The following is a 17,160-nucleotide window of genomic DNA, read 5'->3' on the forward strand; positions in this document are numbered from 1 at the left end:
GGCCGACAGTAGAGGCCACTTGAATGTGCAGGGTTGGGCACCCCTTGGGAGCATCCACATTAATGATTTCCACCCTATCTCATTAGGGAGTGCAAACATGATGTGTGACTAGGGAAATCTGCACAAAATCAGCTGCACCTTGTTGTGGTGGGGCGTTAGCCAACCCAACATCCACTCCTTCCCCTCCTTTCCCTGCTAACACAACCCTGATTTGGTTTAACAAAGTGAACAGATTCGGATGATGAAGCATGATTAGTCTAAGCCAGCCATGACTGGCTACACTCCCTTCTACAGGCTAGTTGATTTATCAATCTCCCCTTGCAACTGGTGATGGCCAGTGAGACCTGGTTTGGCCGAGGACGCTGTGGTAGACAGAATAAAGATCTCCCAAAGCTGTCCACATCCTAATTTTTGGAACCTGGAAATAGGTTACGTGGCAAAGGGTAATTAAGGTTGTAGATGAAATTAAGGCTGCTAATCAGCTGACCAATAGGGAGAGTAGCCTGGGTTATCCAGGTGAACCTAATGAAATCAGAAGCGTCCTTACATGTGAACTAGGAAAGTAGTGTTGCTGGATTTGGATATGATAGGGTTACAAGCTAAGGAATGGGGGGTAGCTTCTAGAAGCTGGAAAAGGCAAGGAAATGGATTCTCTCCCCTAGCCTCCAGAAGGAAGGTAGTCCTGCTGGCACCTTGATTTTTTCCTAATGAGACCCATTTCTGACTTCTGACTTGCAGAACTGGAAGTTTGTGGTAATTGTCACAGTAGCAATAGGAAACTAGTACAGTCACGTAAGGGATACTCTGCTGAGGAGCTTCTGCAAAAGCTTTTGCTTTTCTTTCTCTTTTTGCTTTTGTGTTTTCTTTTTTTTCTTTTCTGATAAAAGGAAAAACATGGCTGGTCCTACCCTTTCCTTCACTTTTCCTGCCTTGAAAACAGACATCAGAGCAGGAGCTGTAATATTAGGTCACAGCACGAGGATGAAAAGCCACATGTCAAGGATAATTGAGAGGAAAGAATGAACAAAGCTGGGAACTTCATTATGTTGTTGAGTGACTAAAGTAACCCTAGAACCGTGAATATCCAGGCTCTTGTTCTATGAGACTATGAGTCCTGTGTGGCAAGCCTGTGAGTTGGGTCTTCTGTTATTAGTACGCCCATCAGAGTTCTTCTCGAAGGGCAGGTGCACAAGAACCCTAAAGGAATAAAACTGCCATTTCTTGAGCACCTACTAGATGCTAATCATTGTAGAAAGTAGGTTGCTTGCTTTCTCTCACTTATGTATGGTAAGGAGATCATGTGGCTTTACTGGGAAGGGAGACAAAGGGGCAGAATATATCAGCCCTACAGAGCCCATCTGCAGCCCCAGGCTTAAGGAAAAGTGACTCTGGCTCCAGCTTTTAGCCTCACCTCCTCGGAAAGCCTACTCCCTCTATTTGGAGTCTGGAAAGGAAGCGGGGCTTCCAGCAACTCTCCCACCTGAGGAGGCAGGTGGACTTCCCTGGGCAACTGCTGAAATGTGGCTTTCTGCCACCTGACCACAGCTTGAGGCTGTGGACTGAGTTCTGCGGGACCTCTTGACACCCCCCATCTCCTTAAAATTTAGTAACGTATCTATTTCTATTAGAGAAATAGAAATAGAACTAGTATCTCTCAGCTTTGCCAAACACTGGAAGGCAGGAAAGCAAAGAGTGAGGGAGGGAAGGAGGGCAAGTTCTTGTTCTCTCCAGGCTGGGTAGGGAGCTGGGGTTTGGGATAGGGCTGGGGTGACTTAGAGCTGCAGCTCCCAAGGCTGCCTCTGCAGTCACCACCCTGTCACGTGGGCAGATGCCAAAGGGAGCCCATTCATACCTGTGTCCTTGGAGGGGCGGGCAGCTGCATGTGGGGAGACTGCTCCGCACTAAGGCTGGCCAGCAACATCCTGGACACTAGCAAACCAATCATTCTCCCTTGAACCACTGACCACTGTGGGTCATAGCTAGCTCCAAAGTCAGTAAATAGGTCCCCAGCGGCCCTTCCTGCAAAGTGGAATGCGAGCAGGAGAGGACTTGGACAACACACAGGAAGCCCATTTATTTAATTCTGTGATACTGTGATTGACAATAAGAACATTATATTTGGTCTATGTCTCCATTTCTGGCAGAGCTTCTAGTCCTTGGAATTTCCTGTAATGAGAGTGATACAGATTTCTCTTGTTATGCTAATGAGGTGACTTTTGGACTGCACCCAGGGATGGGGGCTGGTTGCGTGGAGAACCAACTTCTGGGATTGAAAGGTTGGAATTTTCAGTGCTACCCCCTGGACCTGGGGAGGGGTGGTGGAGAGGGGCCAGAGGCCAACTCAATCGCCAGTAGCCAATGATTTAATCAATCATGCCTCAGTGGTGAAGCCTCCACAAAATCCCAAAAGAATGGGCGTTGGTGAACACGTGGAGATTTGGGGTAAGTGTCACGCCCCGGAGAGCATGGAAGCCCCATGCATGCATCTCCTCTGTCTGGCTATTCCTGAGTTATGTCTGTTTATAAACCTGCAATCTAGTAGGTAAAATGTTTCTCTGAGTTTTGTGAGCCACTCTAGCAGAGTAATGAAACCCAGGAGGGGGGCCTGGGAACTCTCAGTTTACAGGTGGTTGGTCAGAAACACGGGCTGGACCTGCACTGGTGTTTGTAGGAGTGGTGGGCAGTCTTGTAGGCTGAACCCTTCACCTGGGATCCTCCACTGTCCCTGGGTAGATGGTGTCAGAATTTATTGAGTTGTAGGACACGAAATGGTATTGGAGTCTTGCTTAGGTGTTTAGGGAAAACCCTTCACACGTGTGTGCACACACACATTGGAAATCAGTGGCCAGAATCAGTGGCTGGTGATCAGAAGTAGGATCAGAGTCAGAACACTTGAAGCATTCTTGCTGAGTGCCTACTGTGTGCCAGGTGTGGGGATTACAGAGATGAATGAAGGATGTCCTGCTCTTGAGGAACACACAGTCTCATGGAGAACCCATGGATGAGAGTGATTCCGGCCAGGAGGATGTTGCAAAGTGCTGTGAGGAAGGCACCAATGAATTTCCGAGAACAGAAAGGATCATAAAATCTCTTCAGCTGCAGGGCTCTGAAGGGCTTCCTGGAGGACGCCCCAGAAAGACATTCCAGGTGGAAGGGGTTGGAATAAGGTGAGGAAACATGAGAACTGTGGGAACAGAAAGCCTGCCCAGGGTGGTAGCTGGTTGTTGGAGCTGGGTGAGTCTCGAATGTTGTGTGACAGCAATGGCCGGTCACTAACAGGGAGGTTTAACCTGGCTGGGGGTACTGAGGATGGAAGGAGACTCGAGATCCATTCAGTGAGGTAGGAGCGCCTCACAATCTGGGCAGGTGAGAGTGGTGCAAACATTAGTGGGCGCAAGGCGGCAGAGCAGAGGATGGGCTTGGGTGCCGGCCTTAATGCACCCGCCCTGCCCCACCACACATTCTCTGGTCCCAAATACACCCAGAAGGGCTCATTTTGCTCCCTAGGAAAGTGTGTGCCTATGTTCATCACCAAGCAGCACTTTCTTTGATAAAGCAAACAGAAGTTTAAAGTTTTTGAAATGTAAAAGTTAAAGCCTCACGTAATAGAAAAGAAAGGATCCTGTCATTAAAAGATACTTAACTTTAAAAAGTCTGAATGCAGGGTGGGAGCCTGGGGTCTTGTTCCCTTGCCTGCTCCAAGCCCCAGGGTAAGCTGGGCTCCCTCTTCAGACGGGTGCCCTGGGCTGGAGAGCTGCCCTTGTGCCTTGCCCAAAGTGGGGGTGGCCTCAGCTCTGACACCATCCCCTCCCCGGGGGGCCACTGGGGAACACAAGGCTCTGATGAGGCGAGCAGTGCTCTAGGGACCAGAGCTGCTCCGGTTTAGTGTAGGGCCCCTCTGAGACGTCTCCAGCATGTGATGGTCAGGCCTTTATGTCCTTGGAGAGCTCACCTGAGCCTTTGCAAGTGTGTCTGGTGGAGCTAACCATTTCAGCGCAGCCCTAAATAATCTCTAGGGTCCTAGATCTCCTTCTAGGTGGAGGATCTAAGAATATAGTTTGTAGACTTTTGACAAGTTTCCTTTTCCAAGAGGACCCCTATGTTCCATCGTCTAATTCCTTCCAGGCTTTGCCTGGCTTCCATTCGACCTGTGCCGGGGATTCTCGATTATCCATTAAGGACAGAAGCTCAGCTGGTTGAGAGGGCCAGGTCTCTGGTATCTGAGTGTGGGAAAGAGCCACAGCGGGGTTCTCCCAGCATCCGTTTCGCATCAGCTGGCACTTAGTCTACCAACATCCACCCTGGTCCATGCCCTGGATAACAGATCGCTAATCAGCAGCCAAGGTGGGTTTAAAAAACCAGATAGTTTAAGATAGTTCAAGGAACTATCTGTGGGTAGTCGAAGACCAAAGGGACACAGAGCCCAAAGGCCAATAGAGGGAACAAGGACATGGAAAACACAGCCCCAGCCTTTAGGGTGGTGGCAGGGCAGCAGCCTGATAAACTTAAGACTACTTCCTCTTCACAAAGGCCAGAATTTACACCAGTCTTAGATGCTGGGCCCTCTCTGCCCAAAAATAACTTTCAGAAATTTCACCATTAGATATTTTTACTCCTTGTCTTGAGGCTTTCAGAAAACCGGAAGTTGTTGTTTAATGGGTACAGAGTTTCAGCTGGGAAAGGTGAAAATGTTCTGCAGATGGATGGTGGTGATAGTTGCACAACAATGTGAATGCACTTAATGTTGCTGAATTGTACACTTAAAGTTGGTCAAAATGGTAAATTTTATGTTATGTATAATTTACCATAATTTTTAAAACACAAAAAAATAGGTGTAGAAGGCCTTAGCTATCATCTAGCCCACTTGGGACCAGATGGTAGAGTGACTTACCACAGTTTCATGGCTAGAACCCAGGTTTCCCTGGGACAATCTGCTGGGGTCTCCCACTCATGGGCATTCTTTCCAGACAAGCTCTTGTTTATAGCCAAGGGTGCATCTAAATTGGCTCTTACTGCTCAGGTGGCCTGTCACCCTTGCACCTCTCCTCCAGTCCCCCAGCTGCCCAGAGTGAACATTCCAGATGAGGCCCCCGAGGAAGCCCTTGCACCTCTCCTCCAGTCCCCCAGCTGCCCAGGGTGAACATTCCAGATGAGGCCCCCGAGGAAGCCTCTCACCACTTCTACAAACACCTCCCTTCTCCAGTGTCTAACATGTTCAAAGGAAGGCTTTGGAAAGTAGAGCTAGGAAAGAGAATCCGTGTGTCCCCCCTTCCATTCCCATCACATTCTGGTGAGACTCCCTCACTCAATGTCTGACGCTTCCATGGGTCAGGCTCATGTCCAAATCAAGGTCCAGTGCTCCTTTGGAATCACAGGAGCATGAGGGTCCCCTGCTAGATCACCACCCCACACTCCCACTTCTGTTCACCCACTCCCCCTTCCTTTCACCCCTTGCTCCCATTTCTGTAGAACTGAAGAGCAATGAGGGCAAATCTCACACAGCAATGATGATCCACAGAAGCCAGACACAGAGAAGTAATGCCATGTGATTCCATTTGTGTAAAGTTCAAAGCCAGGCAGGGCTCACCCATGCTGTTAGAAGTCAGGGCCTCAGGCGTTCTTGGGGTGTGGGCTGGAAAAGAATGAAGAAAGGGTTTTGTCTTGGGTGGTGATGATGGCATTCTCTTTCTCCATTTGAGTTACGGAAGTATGTTCATTTGGAGAAAATTCACCGACTGCACATATAGGATTTGTGGATGCACAAACTTTCCCTCCCCTCAGAGACATTTATTAAATGTCTCTGGACATTTAATATCCTCCTCTGGATGGAGGCAGTGGGTTCAGAAGGCTACAAAGCTCCATGAACCCTTCATGGGTTCCTAAAGCAGCCAGTCGTTCTTCTTGGGTCCCTGGCTTGGGTATGCTTCATGGAGCTTAGGCTTGTATGGCTCTGGGAACCTGGAGCTGAACTTTTGGGGCCAGCGAGTCCATCAGCCAGTGGTCAGGGCCTCAGAAAGTCCTCTCCATCTCCTCCATCCTGTGAGATTGAGGCCCGAGCACAGTGTACTCAGCCTCAGGAGGTTTCCATCGAGGAACGAGTGAATGTGACTTGCAGGAAGGTTTGCCCACCTGAAAACCTAAGGAATATCTCTGAAATGCTCCACATGCTGCCTGCGGTCAGATCGAAAGTAAGCAGGGGTGCTCTAGGTCTGGGAAGGGAGCTTGGGGGTCCCATTCCGTGTGTCCAGGGCATATTCTTCAGTGCAAGGCCAGGTTCCTGTCACAGAGCTCCCCGTGGGGCCCTCTCTGAGGCCAGGTGGAGGCGGGGAGCCTGCTAACATCGCCATCAGCCACTCTCTCCAGAGTTGCCAGCACAGTCTCTGCAGCAGGAAAGCCTGGGGTTCTCTGGCCACAGTGGTACCTTGGAGGTGCCCTTGAGATCTTCTGGTTGAATCTCCTCTCATTCATGGATGAAAAAACAGGCCCAGGGAGGAGAGTGACAGTCCCACATCACACAGCCAGACGGCCACTGATTAGAGCCTGCATCTCTGGGGCCCAGGCCGGTGCCAGGTGGCTTCCTGTCAGCCCCAGGGAATGGCACCAACACGTCTTAGCAGAACCTGGGGACTCGTCCAGAGATCCTGGCTGGGGCAGGGAAGATTGCTGAGGACCGCGGCTCGTGGGGAGACACAGGCTCCCTGTAAAGCAGCTGGGACTCCGCAGGTCTGCCCGCTGGTGGCCACTGTGAGCCCAGAGGAGGCAATCTTAATTTTTCAAAAGAAGCCACATATTTGGAATTGCAGGTGAACTTTCCAAAGTGCTAAACAGCAGAAGCCGTACCAAGCAGCTTTTGCTGGTTTATGCTGAATAAGGAAGAACCCCAAACTCTCAGTGACCCCCAACAACACACACTCGTGCGTGGTCCATGTCCCACGTGGACTGCAGACCCGCGGCAGCTGGCTCCCTGCTCGGTTAGCGGAGCGTCTGTCTGCGTCACTGCTCCACTCTGGGACCCAGGCTGTAGAGGTGGCCGCTCCTGGGAGATCGTCCCCCCAGCGAGGGAAAGGAGCGGGACCGAACCTCCTGCCTGAGACGATGAGCGTCTGTGACTTCTTCCCCCTGGACCGGCCAAAGTGAAGCACGAGGACAGGTCCAAGGTCCACAGCAAGGAGTGCACGCCTCGTGGGCAGGAGCACTGAATAATTGGGAAAAACATCGTTTCCCACAGATGCTAATATACTGTTATTTTGGAAAGGCCTGATGAGCAGATGCATGCACTCGGGGGCCAGATGAGAGCCACGGAGGCCACCAGGCTCCCCTGGTGTGGCAGCTGGGACTTGGAGTCAGAGACGTATGCTCAAGTCCCAGCGCGGCTGCCCTGCTCACTTCGCAATGGGGCTGGCGCCCCGGCCTCCAGGGCCTCGGTCTCCTCTCGCTTGTAAGGCAGAGATGAGAATACCTACGCCCTGGATGAATAGAGCCCGAAGGCAGGGCCTCGAACAGATATCTGTAGACCCATGTTCACAGCAGCATCAGTGGTGAAATAGCCACGAGGTGAAAGAAGCCAGGTGCCCATCAGCAGATGAGTGGATAAACCGAGTGTGGTCTACACGCGATGGAATATTATTCAGCCTTAAAAAGGAAGGGAATTCTGATCTGTGCTGTTGTGTCTGGATGAAGCTTGAAGACATCATGCTCCGTAAGATAAGCCAGATACAAAGGGCTGCTTTCACGTATAGGATTCCACTTAGATGGGGTGTGTAGAGTGGCCAGATTTCTAGAGACAGAAAGTAGAGTGCTGGTTGCCTGGGGCTGGCGGGGAGAAGGGAGTGGGGAGTTCATGTTTAACGGGTACAGAGTCTTAGTCCGGGATGATGAAAATGTTCTGGAGGCGGATGGTGGTGACGGTTACATAACAGTGAATGTACTTAATGCCACTGAACTTCAAATGCCACTACACTTTAAAATGCTTAAAATGGTAAATTTTATGCTATATTTTACCACAGTTTTTTTTTTTTTTTTTTTTTTTAAGTGCAGAGCTGCACATTTCAGGCGCAGGCAGGTCTCCAGGTGGCAGCTGCTCACTGCTGTCCCATGGCCCAAGCCATGTGGGAGTTCGTGGCTACAGCTCTTCCGTGGCCTCCTGCATGGAGCTGCTACCGTCGGCAACTGTGGAAAACAATAGAGAGGGGAGAAGGGTGGGTGTGAAATCTGTGAACCAAAACATGCCCTCTGACTTCCTCCCGACTTCTGTGTTCTGATCCAGCAACAAGCCTGAATCGGGCACCTGCTACGTCCTCAGCCCTAGGCTTCTGCCCTAGAACTCTCACGTTTGTTCAGGTATTTATTGAGTATCTACTGAAGTCCCAGCTCTCTTCTAGACACAATATATCAGGGAATGAAAGAGAAAAGAAAAAACCCTTCCCTCATGCAGTGTACAGTGATGGAGACAGACAAGAAACAAAAAATTAGTTTTTTTAAAAAAAGGAAATTGCATAGTTCAATAGAAGGTATTAAGCCTTGGAAAAAAGTAGAGCAGGACACAAGGGATGGAAGAAGCTAGTTGAGGAGGGGCTTGCAATCCAGTGGACAGGACAGGCCCACTGAGAGGGTGATTTTTTTGGGTAACAACTTTATTGAGCTATAATCCACATATCATATACCCATTTAAAAATCCATGTACTGAAAACTAGTTGCATGTAGACTTGTGCACCCAGCCACTTCAATCAATCTTAGAACATTTCATCATTCCAAAAAGAAACGCTGTACCCTTGGGATCCCTGGGTGGCTCAGCGGTTTAGCGCCTGCCTTTGTCCCAGGGCCTGATCTTGGGGTCCTGGGATCGAGTCCCGCGTCGGGCTCCCGGCATGGAGCCTGCTTCTCCCTCCTCCTGTGTCTCTGCCTCTCTCTCTCTCTCTCTCTCTCTATCATAAATCAATCAATAAATAAATCTTAAAAAACCCATTTAAACAAACAAACAAGCAAACGTTGTACCCATCAGCTGTCATTCCCCATTCCTCCCTCCCTCCAGGCCTAGGCAACCAATCTCTTTTCTGTCTGTATAGTTTGACCATTCTCAACATTTTCTATAAATGGAATCACACAATGTGTGACCCATTGTGTCTGGCTTCTTTCATGTCACCTAATGTTTTTGAGGTTCATTCATATTGTTCCATGTATCAATGCTTCATTCCTCTTTATGGCCAAAGAGCACTCCATTGTATGGATACCCCACATTTTGTTTATCCATTTATCTGCTGGTAGACGCTGGCATTGGTTTCACCTTTTGGCAAATGTGAATAGTGCTGCTATGAATATTCATGTACAAGTTTTTGTGTGAAGTAGGTGACTTAAGCAAAGATGTGAAGGAGATGAGGAGATTAACCACGCATAAAAATGTAGGGGCGCTAAGGTATAACCGGTGTGGTGTGTGTGAGGAAGAGCCGGGAGGGCTGTGGGGGGCAGAGAATGGAAAGAAATAAGGTCTGAGAGAAATGGGCAGCCAAGTCACATGAGGCATTGGAAGCATTGGAAGGATTTGGGCTTGAGTTACATGAGAGCCACTGGAGGGTTTTGAGCAGAAAAACGGCATGACCTGACCCAGTCCATATCCTCTATTTTACCTGAAAGTGTTCTCAGAGGTGATGAAGAAGAAGAAATAATGATAGGATAGGAGAAGGAAGGAAAAGTGTGGAGAGCCCCTCAGAGGCCAGGAATACTGAATGGACACAGGAGGGGCCACCATGCCTGGGACCCACTGGGTGCAGCAGAGCTGACGCTGGGAGAACAAGAGGCAGACTGAGTGGGAGATGGACAGGCTTCCATGTTTCTGCCCTCCCTTGACGAACATTGGTATATGCTTGTCCAGAGCACTCCTCTGAGAAGCATGTCCCTCCGACATGCTGAGGGTGGGCAGGTACCGTCACAGGCCAGGAGCTCCGTGCCCTCTGTCACCTCCCCCTCCAGCTCACAGAAAACTGGCTTTCACCCCAGTGACTCTACTCAAACAGCCGTTTTGATTACCAGAGATCTTCTAACTTGCCCAAATGCCTCTCCTGCCACCTGATGTCCACCATGTAGAGTCTGCCAGCGAAGTATGCAAGGAGCCGGGCACCAGCAGCATTGACCTCAACTGGCAGCAGGTTAGAAATGCAGAATTCCAGGCCTAGCCCCAGACCCACAGAATCAGTCTGCACCGTAACAGGATGCCTGGCTTTGAGGACTGCTTTTTCTGCCCATATTTGGGAGCTTCCTCCTCCACTCTGTTAAACTAAGGAGCGAGGGCTGCTGGCCTGTACCCGATTTTACCTTCTACGCCTCAGGGACTGTTAAGCAATGGGCACAATTAGGACCTCAACCTTGGGTTTTCCATCTCTCATCTCGGGCTGCTCAGGCCAGGTGCCAGGGGGGAAGAAGTCAGGCTATAGAAGGAAAAGAGACTAGAAGTATATCCCTAAGGCTGGTCTCTTGGTCAGGATTTCTGGGTGGCAAGCAGCCTAGTTTTTCTTGCCAGAGAGAATTTATTTGAAGGATACCAGATTTTTGCAGAATTGATGGAAGTCTGAAGAGCCAGGCTTGGAAGTAGGTGGAACCCGGGCCACTCCAAGGCCAAAGAAGCAGGATAGACAAGAATGGCCTTCTGGTGGACAGAATGCATGGGATGCAGGAATCCTGCTCTTGGTGTTTTTTGTTTTAAGCTCCAGGGAGGGCTTGTAGATTGGCCCTGCCAGAGGCACAGGCCTGCTGCTTAGTTAGGGGATGGGCCCTGTCAGACTGTAACAGGGAGGAGTTAATGTCTCAAAAGGAAGCCTGTGTGCTGTTAGGAAGGGGGCAGAAATGATAGAAACTCGCAGAACAGCAAAGGCCCTTTCAGAGGTATCACTACTTCACACTGTTTGTGGAGCCAATCACTCTGCTGTCCTTTATTCTCTACAACCTCTGCTCTAGTAACTCTCTCTGTTACTCTTGCTAAATTGTCGTTTTTGCCTTGAGTTTCCCACACTGTTGCTGGTAACCAGCCATATCAAGATACCCTCAAAACCAGCCAATGGTTCTTCACTGCCTGGAAAAAAAAAAAAAAAAAGGCTAAATTTCCTGGTGGGCATCAAGCCCTGGCCTCACCTGGCTTCCCATCCCCACTTTTCATTTTGACTCCCACCCTTGCCAAATACGCCCACGTGAGACTTGGCAGCATTTCCAGACTCTACATTCCCAGCCCGGGCCTGTCATCTCACCATGCTGTTGCTGGAACTTGAGCCCACTGCCTTCCCGCCCATCACCCATGATCTCCATGTCCTGAAGTCCTCCCCACTGTCTGCACTTCACCTGGTGAAGAGATGAGTAGGCTCATCCCCTGTGCCCCCAAATCCCATGGCCTGTGAAACCACGCAAAAGCTCTAGGCCAGGGGGCCAAGGTTTATCTGGAAGGCTTAGTTACTCTGGAGCTATTTGTAAGTGGATTTTACCCTTATCTGGTCTGGGCTCTGGGCTCAGGGACCCTGACTTGAGCCTCTTACCCTAGCCCCACCAGGCTTGGGATCTGGCTGTGGTCCTGCAGCACCGTGGTCCTGTGCGCCTCTGTTCATCCACCCCTCTGACTCAGCAGCCTAGTGTCCCTGCCTCCTCCCATGATCTCAGGTAGCAACTCTCTGCCTTGGCCTAAATGAAATTGTCACTATGAATGGCATCTGTCCAGGCCACTTGGCTTCTCCTTGGTTCCTCCTCCCTGAAGGCTTCCTTGGCTTCTCCAGAGCTGAGTGATCTCTCTCTAAAAAAAACCCATGCTTCTATTTACATTTTTTCAGAGTACCTTCATATATGTCAGGTTACAGCCAGCCTTGAAGAAGGTAGAGCAGACCAGGTTTTGGCCTCATGTGGGAAATGAAATAACCCAACTTCAGAGAGGTGCAGTGATTTCCCAAGGCTGCACAGCTATTAGTGGCAGAGACAGGACTAGTACCTGGATCTGACTTTCATGTCTCAGCTGTCTGGAATTCCGCAGCCCACCATTACTTAGCAATATTCATCTCTTTTGGAACAGTCTTTTGTCAGATCCCTACCAGGAGCCCTAGATTCCAACGCTAGCCCTTCAGCTTGATGATGGCTAGAGATCAAAGCCAAAGGTGGCCTTTGCAGAGGTGACAGTTCTCTTTCCCTGCCCCTTCCACTGTAAGAAACCAAGCTTGGCAAATCTGGCCTTCCCTGTAGCACTGTTTGGGGTACCAAATTTCTGCAGGTTCTCCTTCTGAGCATCTGAGAGCCTGTCTTAGCTCAGGCTGCTGTAACAGAATGCCATAGACTAGGTGTCTTAGAAACTACAGCCATTTATCTCCGATCTGGAGGCTGGGAAGTCCAAGATCAAGATGTTGGCAGATTTGGCTCCTGGTCTTGAGGATCCATTTCCTGGCTTCCAGATGACTGGCTGCCTGGCTTCGTCCCCACTCCTCGGCGAGACAATGCTCTGGCCTCACTACTTCTTTGGACACTAATCCCATGATAGGGTCTCCATCCTGAAGACCTCATCTCAACCTAATTACCCCCCAAAGGGCCCACCTTCCAGTACTGCCACATTGAGGAGTAGGGCTTACACATATGTATTTGAGGGGCGGGGGCGGTGGGCGGGAGCCACATCTGGTTCATAACAGAAGATGTTAGCTTTTGCATCCACAGGCTGCAGAACATAGAGCCTGGGCCTCTCTGTGCAAAAATGATTTGGTCGAGTAAACATTGCCATCCGAAGGGAGACAAAGTAAAGCCTGGGGTACTGAGCACTAACACTGCCGGCTGGATACTGGAATTGGAGTGCCCTGCCTTTAAGAAGGACTGGGGCGGCGGGGGGGGGGGGGGGGGGGGGCACATCTCAAGGGTGGAGCTCACCCTATTCTCCAAGTGCTTGGAATTTGCTAGGACCTGCCTTTGTGGAGGCCAGGCCTTGAGGGCCTGGTTTGCAGTTCTGGCACCGCTCAGGGCCCTGCTCCCCTCCTTCCCTGCTGCCACACGACTCAGCTCTGGCACCGGTGAGCACCCTCCCACCCACACACCCACGAGCTCGCTGTCTTTCCAAGCCCAGTGCTGACGGCTGTCATTTCCCAAGTCTTCTCCACGCCTTTCTTCTTCCTTTCAAATTCAGACCCTTCTCTTCTCCGCTGAAGAGCAGCTTCTCCACGGTTCCCTTGCCCGGCTGTTGGCCTGTGCTGGGCGCAGCAGCTGAAAGGAAGGAAGGAAGCCGGCTTTCCAGGCTGACCTTCCTGGGTGAAGATGAGCCACCTGGGCTGCTGGCTGAGCGTGTGCTGTGAATCGTGTGTGTGTGTGTGTGTGTGTGTGCGCGCGCACGTGCATGTGTCCTGAGCTGGAATGGATGACTCTAGAAGGGGCAAGGTGTCCCAGGCCTTCAGTATTCCGGGTGCACATAGTAGGTGCTCAGCAATATTGGCAAGGATTAAGAAAGGCAGATGAATGGAGGGAGGACTGGTCTGAGAAGCAGAGACACTTGGGTTCTCTCTCCAGCTCCCCCGTAGCTTTTCCCACAACCCCCTTGGCCTCCCTGGACACCAGTCATTCTGTAAAAGCGGCAAACCCATCCTTGCCTCCTCCAGCTACCGTAAGACCAATTAGATGCTTGACCAAGAAATTTTCTTCCAAGGACCAGAGGGCCGAATCAGTTGGGTCGAAGTTACAAGGAGGCAGATTTCAGATCAAAATCAGGAAGACGGCGATCCCTGGGTGGCTCAGCAGTTTGGCTCCTGCCTTTGGCCCAGGGCACGATCCTAGGTCCTGGGATCGAGTCCCATGTCAGGCTCCTGGCATGGAGCCTGCTTCTCCTTCCTCCTGTGTCTCTGACTCTCTCTCTAATAATAATAATAATAATAATAATAATAATAATAAATAAATCTTTAAAAAAAATCAGGAAGACACTTCCATTTACCAAAGTCCCTTCTACTGATTCCTCCTAATCATCCAAAGAGCCTTTGCTCTGGGAACTCGTCAAGCACAACAGGCTGGAAATCTGACAGCAGTCCTGCACGAGCGGGACTGTCCCCTTTGAAATGTGACAGTCTGCATTTTGATGGCTGTGGACCAGGGCTTCAAGAAGAATCTGTGAGGCTGTAAGTGTGTTGGTTTTTCCTGGAAGCCCGGGGGGGGGGGCGTGCTGCCCCCACACATGCAACCTGACCCAGCCCACCCTGCCTTCCCAGTGGTTCTCAGACGATGATCAAAGGAAACATTTTCTCTCACCTCTTTCACAGCCTACCTTTCAGCTCCAAGGCTGAGAATGAGTCTCCTCCCTCTGTGGTGATCACCCTTTGGTAGGATTCTGCTCCATTCCCTAAGAATTGACCAAGGGCAGAAGGGCACTGTTGGCTGCAGGCTCCTGCCACCAGCGCTCCCGCAGGAACCCCCTGTTCTCCTCCCCACCACGCAGGGGAGATTGTCTCTGTTAACGTGGGGAGGACAAAATATTTTTGGTAGGAAAGAAGCCAGAAGAGATGAAGGGGATATCAGACATCCCTTTTCTTAGCTGGTCCTGTAGACTGGTGGAGAGCCCAGGTCAGGAAGGCAGAGCACAAGTAGAACTGCTTTGGGCTCAAGAGAAGATGCGGGGTTGGGTGGGGAAGGGCCCCAGCATCCAGACAGGCTGGGGACATCACAGACTGCCCCCAGGTGTTGATATGACCTGGGGGGGGGTGCATGGGCAGGGGAGGGCAGCCAGCTTGGAGGAGGAAGAGCTGGGCTTCTCAGGGAGCTGCTGGGAGCCCCAGGAGGTAGGAAAGGGAGGAGAACCGGTGCAGGCCACTTGGAGAAGCAGCTCTTCCCCTAGGGAAGGAGAGTAACCAGAGAGCAACCAGATTTCATTTCATTGTTTTTACATGTGAGAGAGAAACATGTTTATAGACTGAGGAGGAGCTCACAGAAAGGCAGAGGTTGAGCAGTTAGGAGAAAGGACATAATGGATGGATCAAAGACACGGCGAGGGCAGGGAAAGGGCTTTCCTGAGAATGGGATGCGGGAGGGGACAGACAGGACAGAGGTGGTCTCTGTTCCACCACCAACTGGAAGGGGAAGTTTGCTCCCAGCCCCCTCTGCAGCGAGGGGATGGGTCGGGGGTGGGGGAGGTGGCTGGGGTGGGATGTCGCGGCCTCAAGATGTGCTGATGCCACCAACCACACCCAGTCATGAGCCTCAGCTGGGAATAGAAAGGGGACACTTGGGGAAATGGCCCAAGAGTTACCAGGTGAGACATTTCCCTAGCCCGGTGTAGGCGATGGGGGAAGCTGGTCTGAAAACCCAGGACACCCAGCTCTGGCTCTGTTCCTAACCCTGTGATGACTGGATATTGGGCAAACTGGAAACTCGGGATTTCCACTGGCCGGTTGGGAGGGCGGGTGGAAACTCATTCGCCTGGCTTAGCTGATGAAGGTGGGGAAAGCTGGCCGGAGACTCACTGCTGTTCTTGGGAGAAGCGGAGTATGTTATTAATGGCACGACCCACTGCCTGGAAGAGCAGATATTCACGGCAAAGCAAACTGCCCAAGGCCAGCAAGTTGTCTCCTAGGGAGGCAGTGCCCCGTGGAAACGATGAGGATCGTGTTTGGGATATCAGGAGCCCAGCCTGACTCTGCCTCTGAAGGCTGTGGGACTTGGCTTAGGTCACTGCAACCTCTGGCCTCAGTTTCCCCTTCTCTGGGGAGGGGGGGTGCAGGGCCGTGATATATTTCTGGCCAGCTGGGAGGGAGGGCAGGCAGCTCCACATCACCTAGTGGGGGAGCAGCTTCAGAGGAGTTAGACCCCTCCAAAAAGTGCAGGGCAGAGGCAAGTCCCCACGCCCCCCATAAGCACAGACACGCCCGGTCTGCCCCCGTCATGTGCTCCAGGCCTCGCACAAGCTCCTGGTGCCGCTGCCCCCGTGCCAGCCTCCGGGGCAGGGCCGTGGCCAGCGCAGGCTGTGCTCCCCGGTAGCTGGCTGCACCCAGAACAGAACCAGAGCGCCCCGACTCGGGCTGCAGGCGGCTTGTTCTCTGCCCCCTGCGGGGACTGGGATTGATTTAGCCTGTTTCCGTGGCAGCGCTGGCAGCATCTGCTTCCCCACGAGGCTGGGTGAGTCACGGCCACCCACGCTAACCCTTGGCACAGCACAACCCTGCCAGGAGCGCGGATAAGAAGTCAGCAAGAAGACGGCACAAGGCTTTGCACTGTCTGGGGGCCTCCCGCGCCCCGGGTCTCAGGCCTGCTGCGGAGCGTGCACCAGGCCGCCCCCCAGGGTGAGACAGTCAGAGGTCCGCTCCCGCTGACTCCGGACTGGGTCACCTTGGCTGTGGCCTGCAGCCTCAAGGCCCTATGGGAGAGAACTGCAAGTTTTCAGACTCGAAGTCCAGTGCTCTTTTCACTACCCAATGGCCAGCTCTGCACCCAGGTTGGCCCCAGGCTCCTTCTGGCTCTCATCCCATGACCTTCCTTTCTGACAAACCTCTGCCCTCCCCTCTGGGCAGCAGCCCTCCCTCCCTCTGGATTCTTTTCCAGGCCCTCCCCTCCCTGAAACTCACCTTTCCCTCTTCCCAATCTGGGAAACCTGAAAGAATGCATGCATCCTGCACCATTAATGGACGATGGCAGGTTATAGTGTGACTCTCAAGGCATTATATTTAACCTTGACTTTGAGAGACAGAGCATCAGCCTATGGGATGGATCAGCAGCGGCAGTATCACATGGGAAGTTATTAGGAACCTAAATTCTCAGACCCTGTCCCAGATGCACTGCGTCTCAAACTGTGGAGGTGAGGGCTGATAATCTGTGTGCACAAACCGTCCAGGTGAAGCAGATACATGCCAAGTTTGATACCCCCGGTCTAAGGAAATGGATCTGATGCAGCAGTTCTTCTGACCCTGTGAGGAAGGGAGCATTTTGGCCCATACCACCGTCTGTACTCAGAGCACAGCTGCAAAGGTCTCTGTGTTTTGTGTGAGCCACGCTGTGGGGCTTGAGTACACAAAGACCTCAATTGCTCCAACTCAGGCAGAGGGGGAAAGGCCTAGAGTTTTCCTAAATCATGTCCTTCCTCCAGATTGTTTGCATCCCACAGAAATAAGCTGGTGCATTTTTCCCTGTGTGGAAAGGGCAGCATTACCTCCCCCACCACAGAGAGGACCTTGGGGGTGGCAGGAA

The sequence above is a fragment of the Canis lupus genome, chromosome 8 (assembly GCF_011100685.1).
Source record: "Canis lupus familiaris isolate Mischka breed German Shepherd chromosome 8, alternate assembly UU_Cfam_GSD_1.0, whole genome shotgun sequence".
Taxonomy (NCBI): Eukaryota; Metazoa; Chordata; class Mammalia; order Carnivora; family Canidae; genus Canis; species Canis lupus.